At 36.6% G+C, this 13,018-nt stretch overlaps 1 non-coding gene and 1 pseudogene across 1 annotated transcript; both read left to right on the top strand.

The window, feature by feature from the left end:
• Positions 1-13,018, top strand: part of LOC108472340 (probable disease resistance protein At4g27220) — a 94,365-nt pseudogene that overhangs the window by 31,078 nt on the left and 50,269 nt on the right.
• LOC128284628 (small nucleolar RNA R71) lies at positions 849-955 on the top strand. The gene has a single exon (XR_008275051.1). It is a non-coding gene; the product is annotated as a small nucleolar RNA R71 (small nucleolar RNA).

The following is a 13,018-nucleotide window of genomic DNA, read 5'->3' as shown; positions in this document are numbered from 1 at the left end:
TGGAGTGTCATTGCATTTGGGTTTTACGTCCTCTCATTCGTTTCTGGCAGCTTCTTGTGGTGGCTTCTTTTCAGATTCACTTAACACTTTTCCACTCCTTACTATAACTGCTTTTATATGCTCTTTTGGATTGGGTTTGGTGTTACTAGGTAGACTTCCTGGTGGTCTTTCTGAAATCATCTTAGCCAGTTGTCCAATTTGATTCTCAAGCCATTGGATTGATGCTTGCTGATTTCTAAGTGCGGTTTCAGTGTTTTGAAAACGGGTTTCTGCTACTAAAATAAATTTTGTCATCATATCCTCAAGGTTCGGTTTTTTCTCTTGCTGGTAAGTGTAAGGTTGTTGTTGGAAACCTGAAGGGGGTGGTGGTCTTTGATTCCCTTGGCTTCCCCATGAGAAATTTGGGTGGTTCCTCCAACTGCATTGTAAGTGTTACTATAAGGATTATTTTGAGGTCTAGGACTATTACCTATATAATTCATTTGTTCGTTCTCCATGTTGTGTCCATAGGGTGGATATTCTGAATTGCTCATTCCACCTCCACTTGCATCGCACTGCATTAATGGGTAAACCTGTGAAGAACCAAGTAAACCATCAATTTTTCTATTCAAAAGTTCTACCTGATTAGAGTGCATAGTAACTGAATCAATGTTAAAAACGTCGGCCGCTTTCGTCGGCTTTGTCCTCATAGCTTGCCACTGATAATTATTTAGTGACATTTTTCTATAAATTCATAAGCCTCTTCAGGTGTCTTATTATTGATAGTTCCACCAGCAGCTGCGTCAATCATCTGTCTGGTCGAAGGATTCAGCCCGTTGTGAAAAGTTTGAACCTGTAGCCAAAGTGGTAGCCCATGGTGAGGGCATCTTCTCAATAGATCCTTGTACCTCTCCCATGCATCATAAAGTGTTTCTAAATCCATCTGCACAAAAGAAGAAATATCATTCCTTAATTTAGCTGTTTTAAGAAAAAAAAATTCGGCCATTTGTTCCTAAGTGGTGATTGACCCTTTTGGTAATGAGTTCAACCACTGTTTAGCCTTATTCCTCAACGAAAAGGGAAACAACCGAAGGCTAATGGAATTATCAGAAATGCCATTGATTTTAAAAGTGTCGCAGAATTCCAGAAAATTCACTAAATGAGTGTTTGAATCCTCGTTCTGCAAACCATCAAACTGAAAAAATTGTTGTATCATTTGAATCGTGTTAGGTTTCAGTTCAAAATTATTTGCAGCAATAGTAGGCCTAACTATACTCAATTCAGTTCCTGTTAGATTAGGTTTAGCATAATTATACATAGTACGAGGGGCAGGGTTCTGATTTACTGGGTCTGCAGTAATCGCAGGACGTAGCGGATTATTATGATTATCAGCCATCTCCTCGTTTGTAGTACGAATATTGTCCTCTTGCCCTTCCTCTATGTATTGTAGGCTTCGCCTAATTTATCTTTAGTTTCTGCTAGCTGTGCTCTTGATCTCACTATCGAATAATAAAGGTCCTGACAGGTTTCTTCTAGTCATAAACTATAAAAACCTGCCAGAAGTAAGAAAAAGAAGTTTTAGTAATATTAAAATAAAATTAAATCACAATAAAATAAATGGCTAAAGTAATAAAAATTAAGTGTTCCTAATATCTTAGTCCCTGGTAACGGCGCCAAAAACTTGATGGTTGCGAAACTAACTAAAAATTTGACTAAGGCAAGCGCACCTATCGAATAGTAGTATAGTCATGGTGAGACCGGAAATATCGTATCCACGAGGACTAAAAGTACTAGTAATTACTCTCTTTTTATTATCTATCCTTAAGAATTAAAGTGTGTTTTTAACCTAAAACTAATTACCTAAACTAAGAATGCACAGAAAGAAAATTGGGGAAAATACTTTTTAGAAAACTAATTGATTTAGACAATACCTGAGGACAAATCCACCTAGACTTCACTTGTTATCTGACTCTGAATTAGACAATTTATTCATTTGACTTGATCCGTAGAAATCCCTAAGTTATATCATTATCTCTCTCGAGACTAACAACGTCTAACCCTATGTTGTTTTATTGAAATCTCTTTCTAATTAAAACCCCTAGTGTTGCATTAACTCGTTCTATGGATTTCCTTACTAGGTTTCACCCTAATCTGGCAAAATCTTGTCACCCTATCTCTAGGCGTGCAATCAACTTCGCTTAATTATGTTAGATCTACTCTTAGACAGGGACTTTTGCTCCTTTGAATAAGCACATTAGTACTTGAATCAATATACTGAAATATTAAGACAAGAATTAAGAACGCATACCTATGAACAAGTCAAATATTTATCATATAATTCATATAATAATAACAAGATCCATCTTAGGTTTCATTCCCCTTAGGTATTTAGGGGATTTAGTTCATAAGTATAAAAGAAAACATCTCAGAAGAATAATAATAACAAAACATAAAGAAACCCAAAAACTCCTGAAGGAAATTGAATGGAGATCTTTAGTCTTGAAGGAGAATCCGGCTTCTGAGATGGATCAATCGACTTTCTTCAAGTAAATCCTTGCTTCCCAACCTGTGTCTCTTGAGTGCCTCCTCTAGGGTGTTTAAATAGGTTTTAGAATGCCTCCAAGCCCTCAAAAGTGGTCTTTTCCGAATAGAACTAAACTTGGGTTAGACAGGGACACACCCGTGTGACACGCCTGTGTGTGATTGCTACAAGTCGTGGTCAAGGCTGTTAAATGGGCATGAGCGTGTGGTTTATCCGTGTGAGTCGTGGTTAGAGTCTGCCAATTTAACACGGGCTTGTGATCTACCCATGTGAGGAACTCCAGGTCATGTTGATTTCCCACGTTGGCCCATTTTCTCCGTTTTCGGCCCGTTTCTCGTTCTTTTTACTCTCCTAAGCTCACCTAAGTATAAAACATGAAATTAAAGGATTAGGACCATCGAATTCACCAAATCTAAGGAGAAATCACCCAAAAGCGTGCTAAGCATGAGATAAAAATATGTATAAATTACGGTTTATCAAAAGTCTATCACACTATCGACTATCTTCGGTATTTTATAAGTTGAATTTTTGAACTTATGGCATGTATAGGCTGGATTATATTTTAAAGTGTTGGATTTTGGTTTATGTATATATATATATAAGCCATGCGAAAATGGCTTGTTTATTTAGTTAGAATTGGCTTCAAGGTTTGAACAAGTTATGAGTATGTTTGGTTGTAGTTTTGATGTTCTGGTCAATATATACATATATGTGAATCATGGTTGATACATGTGCTAATGGTAATAAGGTTATGCCAAAGTATATGTATATCGTATATTTGGTTTGAAGTGAAATTGTGGTTGTATGTTTTTGTTAAGCAATTTACATTATTTATAAGTGGGATATATTAGGTAAATGATTATGATTTGAAGTGTTGATATTCAGCTGTGGAATGAAATAGATATAGATAATAGTTTATTGCCTTTGATCATTGAATATAAATGAGATGTTAAACATAATGAATAGCTTGTGAAATGACCATGTTTAAATTTGGCAAACAAGGTGAATTAGCTTTTGGTGGATGTTTGATAATTTGAGTAACATGAATTTGTGATTAAAAGTGGATTGTTTTGACTATATATGTTTATATAAGTATTTAACCGAATATGGCAATAATGAATTAGTTTTGAATATGACTTTTGCTACTTTGTGTAATAAGTGATAATAGCATGTTAAAAAAAATTTCGGTTTTGGTATGCTAAAATGTTGGACAAATAGTTTTTAAGTATTATATATATACATATTTGATGTGTTGATGTGAAAGGTAAAATAACATGCTTGATTATTTGGTTTAATTCTTTAAAATGATTCATGCTTTTAGGTGATACAACATAATGGGAGTTGACATTAAATAGGTATATGTATTTAGCATGTTATATATGTTCGCTAAAGCTTTATAAAATGACTTTATGAATAGTAACTTAAGTTATATATATATATTTTAAACAAAATGATTGATACAAGTTGATATGTGGCTTTGTTATTGTATTTTAATTATTAAGTAAATCTTAAATGACAATTATAATTGACCATTTGAGGATGTTTGGTAATGTCTCTTATATGGATAATTAATAAGTTGTATAATATGGTTTGTTTTTTATTTAATATGCAAATGTACATAATCTTAGTAATAAGCATGCAAAATAGGTGTACTTTTCATTGATATATGTGTTTTGTTAGGTAATACCTCATAACCCCATTCCGGTGACAGATACTAGTTAGGGGTGTCACAGGGATAGATGCAAGTTTGAGTGAAGAAGATTACCTAGACAGCAATCTAGAACCAGCTGAAGAAAGGCTATTTGCTGATAATTTTGATGATGCACCAGTGAGAGGCACAAGAAACATCACTGACATCTATAAAAGATGTGATGTAATAATTAAGCCTTTAAATTTTGAAGAAACAGGCAGAGAAGAATGCTGGGAAAAGGCCATGGAAGCAGAAATGCAGATGATTCACAAGAATGACACTTAGGAATTAGTTGATAAACTAGATCATAAGAGGGTTATTGATGTAAAGTAGGTGTTTAGAGTTAAATACAATACTAATGGCTCTTTAAACAAACACAAGGCAAGATTTGTAGTGAATGGATACAACCAGTAGTATGGCAATGATTTCATGGAAACACTTGCTCCAGTTGCAAGGATAGACACAATAAGGCTTCTGTTTGCCTTAGCTACTCAGAAGAAGTGGAGAATACACTAGCTTGATGTCAAGTCAGTCTTCTTAAATGACTTCCTCAAAGAACAACAAGATGGGTTCAAAGTGCCTGGCGAAGAGGACAAAGTCTACAGGCTAAAAAAGGCCTTGTATGGTCTGAAGCAGGCACCAGGGGCCTAGTATGACTGGGTTGATGCATACCTGTCTAGGCTCGGTTTGAGAAAAGTGTAAGTGAACCTACACTTTATGTGAAGAAATCAGAGAATGAAACCTTGTTGATTGTTTCACTTTATGTGGATGACTTGTTGGTAACTGAAAGCAAAGAAAAGATGATAGATGAATTCAAAGTGCAAATGTAGAATGTTTTTGAGATAACTTACTTGTGAGAAATGACATATTTTCTTGGCATTGAAGTAATTCAAACTGACAAAGCCATCTTTATGAGTCAGTAGGCTTTTTCTCTAAAGATCTTAAACAAGTTTTGTATGTCCAATTGCAAAACTATCAGCACACTAGTGGCTCAAGATGATAAATTAACAAGTAATAGCTGTCATGAAAGAGTTGATGAGAAAGAATATCGAAGTTTGGTTGGTTGTTTGTTTGCTTTACTTAACAACTACTAGGCCTGATATCATGTATGCTGTTAGCATACTGTCCAGATTCATGCATTGCTGTGATACTGTCCATCTTAAAGCAGCTAAGAGAGTTCTCAGATATGTAAAGGGGACTTCAAATTTTGGAGTCAAGTTTGAGAAAAGAAAAGAGCTCAAGCTAACAAGGTATTCTGATAGTGATTGGGCAGGGTCCATTGATGATATGAACAGCACCTCTAGATACTTTTTCACTCTTGGCACAGGTGTCTTTTGTTAGAGCTCAAAGAAGCAACAAACTATTACTCAATCAACAGCTGAAGTAGAATACATTGCAGCTGCTGCAGCTATTAATCAAGCCATTTAGATTTGGAAGTTGCTGTGTGATTTGAATGAAGAACTCATTGAAGATAATGAAATCAGAGTTGATAATCAATCAGCAGTTGCCATAGCCAAAAATCTTATTTTTCATGGCAAAACTAAACATTTTAAAATTAAATTTCATTTTGTTCGAGAGGCTGAACAATTAAAGGAAGTAAATCTGATGCATTGTAGCTCAAAAAATTAGTTTCCTGATATTCTAACTAAGTCACTTGGTGCTACAAGGTTTAATGTTTTAAGGAGAAGCATTGGTGTTTGTTGCATACAGTCCAAGGAGAAGTGTTGAACTTTGGCCTGCAATGCAACAGGAAACCAGCAGCAGATCAACATGTCAGACCAGCATTGAAGCTGAACCAAATGTAGTAGCATCATTTTGTTCTTTTGTTCATTTTTAATTTGATTTAGTTCTCTTGTAATTTGTACTTTATGTTAGTGGGATTTTTTTTTGATGTAATAGTTAAGATGTCAGCAACATTTTGTGTGTAATTCAAGCTTTGTTTTTAGTCAATACTTTAGTGGGAGCAGTTATGCATCAGGAAACTATCATGTATCTTATCCTTTTAATGTTAATGAAAATTCATGATGAAGATCAGCTTTCTGAATTCAAATTTGAGCTTTCACTTTTGCAACTGTTTTCTCTTTTGCTTCTTTCTTCCTTATTCTGCTAAGAAACCCTAACAAAAAATGACGAGAATTTGTAGTGAAAATGCAGTGATGGTTTGTAATTCTCTCCATGTCATCGAAATAAGTAATTGTCCTAAGGTAAAGTGGATTCCTCTCTATCTCCCACAGCTTGAGGCTGATTGTTAGAAGATGGCTTACATGTAGACCAAGGCAGTTCGAGCCATGCAAGTTGCAGCTGAAGCATATACTTGTGTGTTGTTACTTTTCAACAATATTTTGTTGCTTAGCTTGATTAGAACTAAGTTAGTGACATGCTTGATGTAATTTGGTGCTAATAGATTTGATAAATTAGCTTAACCAAGAGTGCAAGCAAGGTTTTACAAGTTTCAAAACTTAGTTAATGGAGTTGGGTTTAGGTAACATTTTCATTTTTTTTACAAGCTAATTGCTTTGTATATGTAATGTCTTTTGTTCTCAATAAAAAGATGATGAATCTTTCAGCAAATTCTTCTTCTTCTTTTAGTTTTCTGTCAAGCATTATGTTCATATAGCTTAAGCTGAATTTATTTATTTGTTTAGCAAGATATTGAAGCTTAAAACTTAAGTTTCAGCTGAAATTTCTTATTTTGTTTTCTTAGTTCTAGCAATTGGTATCGAGAGCTAATTTCCTAGAGGATCTTTCTCTTTTCTATTCTCAAAAGCAATGTCTTCATCAAGTTTCTCTCCAGCAACACCACTAGTGTTCAATGGTGAAGGCCTACTTGTAGGTATTTGACTTTGTGGAAGGTTTTCAATGCTAATATTGAACCACCACCCTTGAGAGCTAACCCCATGGTACCTCATGTAACACCCTGAATTTGGGCCTAGAAGTATTGGGCCTCGAGTGTGGGTTTGTAAGGAGGTTTTATATAGGTATTTAATTGTGCAATGAAAGGACACAATTAAATGTTTGCTTTAGTGGTTAATGGCTTTGAGAAGTGTTGGAGAAATCTTGGGTTCAAACTTGGGCTTTAGTAAAAATTTTGGTATTAAGTGAAAAAAAACCTGGATGCTTGGATGAGGGTTTTTAAATTATTGTGTTAAATAAATGACACAAGGAAGCTTGTAGTCTAGTGGTTGTGGCGTCATTCAAGTTGTATGGGAGCCTGGGTTCAAGCCTTGGCTCTTGCAATTTATTTTGGGTTTTTTAAAAGGAACCTGGACTTTGGCCTTTAGACCTTATAATTAATTGGGATAAAATATGACACAAAAAGCCTTGTGGCTTAGTGGCAAGTAGCGTGTGGAGCATTTAAGGGGAGGCATAGGTTCGAATCCCATGGCAAGCAAAGAGCATTTATTTTGCTAACAGGGGGCGGCAAGAGTTGGTGTTGAATTTAAACTCTAATGTTGGAGGATCCCACATCGGAAGCTAATATAAGAGTGGTTGTGAAGTCGGCTTTAAATAGAGGAACCATGAGGAGAGTAAATGTACATTTCTTGGTGATCCCTTTCATTTGTATGGCGTGCTCGTTTGGGTTGGGTGTCGGCTAAGAGTGCTCGGGCGTGGATTAACTCCAGTCTCCTATCGGTGTGTATTTCTTCTTGCTCTAGGTGTAGGATGGCTACTTGGGCGCGATGGGTAGAAAGGGGTCATGTGGGCCTAATGGGCCTACGGGCCCAATTGGATAAGTTGTTTGATTGTGTAGTAAATATTAGACTAGGCTAGATGAATCTCATATCTGTGGCTAGATTTGGGGCTAAAAGGGCCACACGAGCGTGTGGGCCCATTTGGGCCGAGAATAGGCTTTAGGCCTATTCGTATTGTTATCCCTGTTTAGAATACTTTAGTTTACTAAAATTACCGAAATACCCTTAGTTTGTAAAAAATCTTTGAAATACCTCGATTTGTAAATTTAGAAATACCTTCGACTTGTAAAATTACCAAAGTACCCCCGATTTATAGAATTACCGTTTTACCCCTAATTTACATAATTACCGTTTTACCCCTGATTTACATGATTATCGTTTTACCCTCGACTACAGAATTACCGTTTTACCCTCGATTTATAGAATTACCGTTTTACCTCGATTTATAGAATTCTTGTTTTACCTCGATTTATAGAATTCTTGTTTTACCTCGATTTACAAAATTACTAAAATACCCTTGGTTTGTAAAATTACCAAAATACCCCTAGTTTGTAAAATTACCAAAATACCCTTGGTTCGTGAAATTACCGAAATACCCTCAATTTGTAAAATTACCAAAATACCACGATTTACAAAGTTACTGAAATACCCTTGACTTTCTAAAATTATAGAAATACCATTGGTTTACAAAATTCTTGAAATACCTTTGGTTTGTTGATTTACCAAAACACCCTTGTAGGATGAAATGACTAAAATACCCTAAAAGGTAAAAAGATAGTAAAGCCCTGTAGGGTAAAGTGACCGTAATACCCCTCGTATGGTAAAATGACGAATATGCCCTTATGTTCCAGTATGGTGATGTGCTTAGGATTTACATGTATTGATATTGGATTAGTTAAGTTTGAGTGATGGTGGTGGTTATCGAGGCGATTGATTTTGGAAACGTTTCAACTTCAACCCGTAACGGTGTGTACTAACCTCGTAATAGCTTAGATTAATATTTCTTTGAAAAGTCAAAGCTTCATATTTTAGTGATTCGGAATTAATATTTAGATCTATTTTTCACGACGTTTGAGTTGGATTCTAACGGATATGGGGTAGGAAGGTATTTGGAACGTCTTCAACGAGTAGATCTCTTGGTAAGTATTGAACCTTCTTTCCATTTGTATCTTGTGGTTTAAGAAAAGTGAAAACCCTCGTCGACTAAGGCTAAAAGGGTTTTGGTGTTATTTGGTTTGTTGGTGCTAGTGAGGATTAAAGGCTACCGGTCGAGAGTGTGTGAAAAGCTTGGATCATTGGAGTGACTAAATCTAGTCATCAACTTGCAAAGTATGAACCCAAGGGCCATTGGGGATGGTGGCGAATGTGTAAGTGATGATAATAGGTGGTTTTGATTTGGTTTAATATTAACATGGTCTAATCTGTAAGTGGTTGATTATAGGAGAAATCGCATAGGAGATCTCGTCAAGGAATATTGCAAATCAGGTGTGTAACGAACCCTTTTTCATAGCTTAAAGTGATAAATGCAGAAAAGCTGAAATGCCGAAATTCTGGCATTTCGAGGACTTGTGAGCAAGCGAACGCTCACTAGTTAGTTAGAATCGATGAGATAATGATCGGGAACAATGGAAACAGTAAGGACGTGTTTTTGGCGTTCACGGTAAGTTGGGCCTCGAGGGGCTGAAATAGGGCCTAATAGGCTTTCGAGCCCATTTGGGTAAAAATTGGTAGAAAACAGAAATTTGTTAAATTGCCTGTTAAGACTATTAATACTATTATGGATATAGGCTAAATGGGCCTAGATGACAAAATCGGCTAAGTAGGGCCCATTAGGGGTTTTAGGCCCAATAACTCGGTTTCGTTAAAAGTGGGCTAGAAACGCGGTTTACACAAATGAATAGTTAGTAACTGATGATGAACATGGAAAAATCCCTAATTTTTGGTAAAATTACGATATTACCCTTATAATATGAAAATGACCATTTTGCCCCTAGGTAAAAATGACCATTATACCCCTAGGGTTTATGTATGAACTTAATGCATGGGATTTTGATAAACATGATATGTATGATATGCACATGACATGTATGATATGCACATGAGATGTTCATAAATGCATTGGGTTGGGTTTTTATATGGATGGAGGAAGTGCAAAAGGGCTTATGCCCTAGTTATTAAAGGGCTTATGCCCCAGTTATTAAAGGGCTTATGCCCCAGTTATCAAAAGGGCTTATGCCCCAGTTATTAAAGGGCTTATGCCCGATGATCAAAAGGGCTTACGCCTGATTATTAAAAGGGCTTACGCCTGAGTTATCAAAAGGGCTTATGCCCCAGTTATTAAAGGGCTTATGCCCCAGTGATCAAAAGGGCTTACGCCCCAGTTATTAAAGGGCTTTTGCCCCAGTTATTAAAAGAGGCAAGGCCTCCAGTTATATGATAAAGACTATCTTGCCGGTGGAGAGTTATGGCGGGGTGGGTCGAGTTAATCCCCACATGGTGTTTGGTTGGTATGGGTGGAGAGTAGCGGATGGTGGGTTGAGTAGTCTCCCAAATGGGTTTGCATTCTTTCATTGACATTATATGTGATATTGAAATGGGCCTATGGGCCATACTGCTTTATAGAAAAGGCTTGCCCGAGAATATGAAATTTGAAAAGGCTTCGCCCAATGTTATGAAATATGAAATATGAAAAGGGCTATGGCCCAATACATGTTTGAGATTGGATTTGGGCTTAGACCCAACAGTTGTTGTTGTTTTGGGCTCTGAAAGGGCTTGTTGCACTGAGTTTCCAAACTCACCCCTTTCCTTAACCTTGCAGTGAGCCTTGATGTGGGGACTTGGGCGGAGGGATTGAGTGGCCACGGTGATCGTCTTTGGGCTTTTAAATAAGCATTGGTTTTCATTTAATTTCCTTTAATTATTATTTATTTTTGGGATGTAATAAGGCCATTTTAACTTTTTCTTTATTTCTTCTCGGGATTATTTGTTTTTAATAACTTCAAACCTGGTTGATAATTGTTCAAATGGGCTAGACTTAGGACGTGTTTTCAAAGCAATACATGTTTTCAAAATATCTCAACACCACGATTAATCGATTTATCAAAGACGTCCACTTAAACAAATTTAAACTCAATATAACAAAGTGTGGCTATGGTTGTGGGCATGTCTAGGATTGGATCCAATCAAAGAGCTTGGTACTTAGCGACCTTCATGGCTCACCTCCTCATCTCGGATACCTACCGGTGCCCACTTCCATACACTTGGTTAACTCAACAAAATATATGTTTTTGAAACACTAAACGGAACGTGGGTTTTCAACTCTAATGTGGCACGTCAGATCCGGCCATAACGTCTAGGCCGGGTTTGGGGTGTTACACCTCAGATCAAGCAGCACTTTGATGATAGAGCTAAGAGGTACAAGGCAATGTCTTGTATTCAAAACAGTATGTCAAACTTGATTTTCACAAGGATTATGGCTTGTGAGACTCCAAAACAAGCTTGGGACAGGCTCAAAGAGGAGTTTCAAGGAACTGAAAAAATAAGACAGCAACAACTCTTGAATTTGAGAAGGGGCTTTAAAAATTTGAAGATGAAGGAATCAGAAACTGTTAAGCAATATTCAGACAGAATTATGGCTATTGTGAACCGCATTAGATTGCTTAGGGACCAATTAAGTGAAGCTAGAATAGTGAAAAAGGTTATTTCAACCTTACCTGAGAGATATGAAGCCAAAATCTCTTCCCTGGAAGATTCAAGAGATTTGTCAAGCATCTCTTTGATTGAGCTAATCAATGCCCTTTACACTCAGGAACAAAGAAGAGAGAGCAGACAGGAGGAGCATCAAGAAGGTGTTTTTCAAGCCAAGAGTAGACAATCTTGAGCTCCTCTTGCAAAAAAGATAAGAAAACTTTACAAGACAAATCAAGAAGAGATGGAGCAAGAAGAAGGTATCCACCTTGCTCATATTGCAAAAGAGTTACCCATCCTGAAGCTAACTGCTGGTACATACCTGATGTGTAGTGCAAGGTTTGTAAATAGATGGACCATGTTAAGAAGGTTTGTAGAAACAAAGGCAAGCGGAAGCAAAACCAGCCTCAACAGCCTAGAACGGAAGCTCAAATGGCAGAATAATGTTGTAATCAGGAAGAACAAGTATTTGTTGTCTCCTGCTTAGCTGCCAGAAGAAAAACTACAAAAGGATGGCTGATTGGTAGTGGTTGCACAAACCACATGACACATGATACTGCTATTTTCAAGAGCATTGATAGAAGTTTTAACACAAAAGTAAAATGAGCAATGGACACTACATTAAAGCAGAAGGCAAGGGAGATGTGCTGATTGGCACTCCTTCAGGTATCAAACTCATTTCCAATGTTTTGTTAGTACCTGAAATATATAGAAATCTGTTAAATATTGCTCAAATAGTTGAAAAAGGATACTCAGTTGTATTCAAAGGCAAAGAATGTTTGATTAGTGATCTAAGTGGATCCAAACTCATGTCAGTGACCATAACTGATAGAAGTTTTATTGTAGACTGGAACAAAAGTTTAGACAATGCCTACACAAATATCTTAAATGAGTCTAAACTGTGGCATAAAAGATTAGGTCATGTCAACTATAAGTCTCTACTTCATTTATCCAAAGAATACTTGGTTGAAAATTTCACAAAAATAGTCACCTAGGAAAGCAAGCTAGACTGCCATTTCCTTTGAACAAGGCCAGGAGAGCCTCTGAAAAGTTGCAGTTAGTCCATACTGATGTTTGTGGCCCCATGAAGACACAATCCTTGAATGGTAGTATGTACTTCATTCTTTTCATTGATGATTATTCAAGGTTCTGTTGGGTTTACTTCCTAAAGCACAAGTCAGAAGTAGCCTCATTGTTTTGGAAATTCAGAGCTGCAGCAAAAACTCAATCAAGTTGCAAGCTCAGGAAACTAAGGTCAGACAATGGCATAGAGTATACTTCAGCAATGTTTCAAATTTTTTGTAAAGAATCAGGCATCAAACACCAGCTCACAAATATCGATACACCTCAGCAAAATGGTGTCAATGAGAGAAAAAATCAAACTTTGATGGATATGGCTAGATGCTTGATGTTTGAGAGGAATTTGCC

This window comes from Gossypium arboreum, chromosome 11, assembly GCF_025698485.1.
Source record: "Gossypium arboreum isolate Shixiya-1 chromosome 11, ASM2569848v2, whole genome shotgun sequence".
Taxonomy (NCBI): domain Eukaryota; kingdom Viridiplantae; phylum Streptophyta; class Magnoliopsida; order Malvales; family Malvaceae; genus Gossypium; species Gossypium arboreum.
This window is presented reverse-complemented; position numbering and strand designations above follow the sequence as displayed.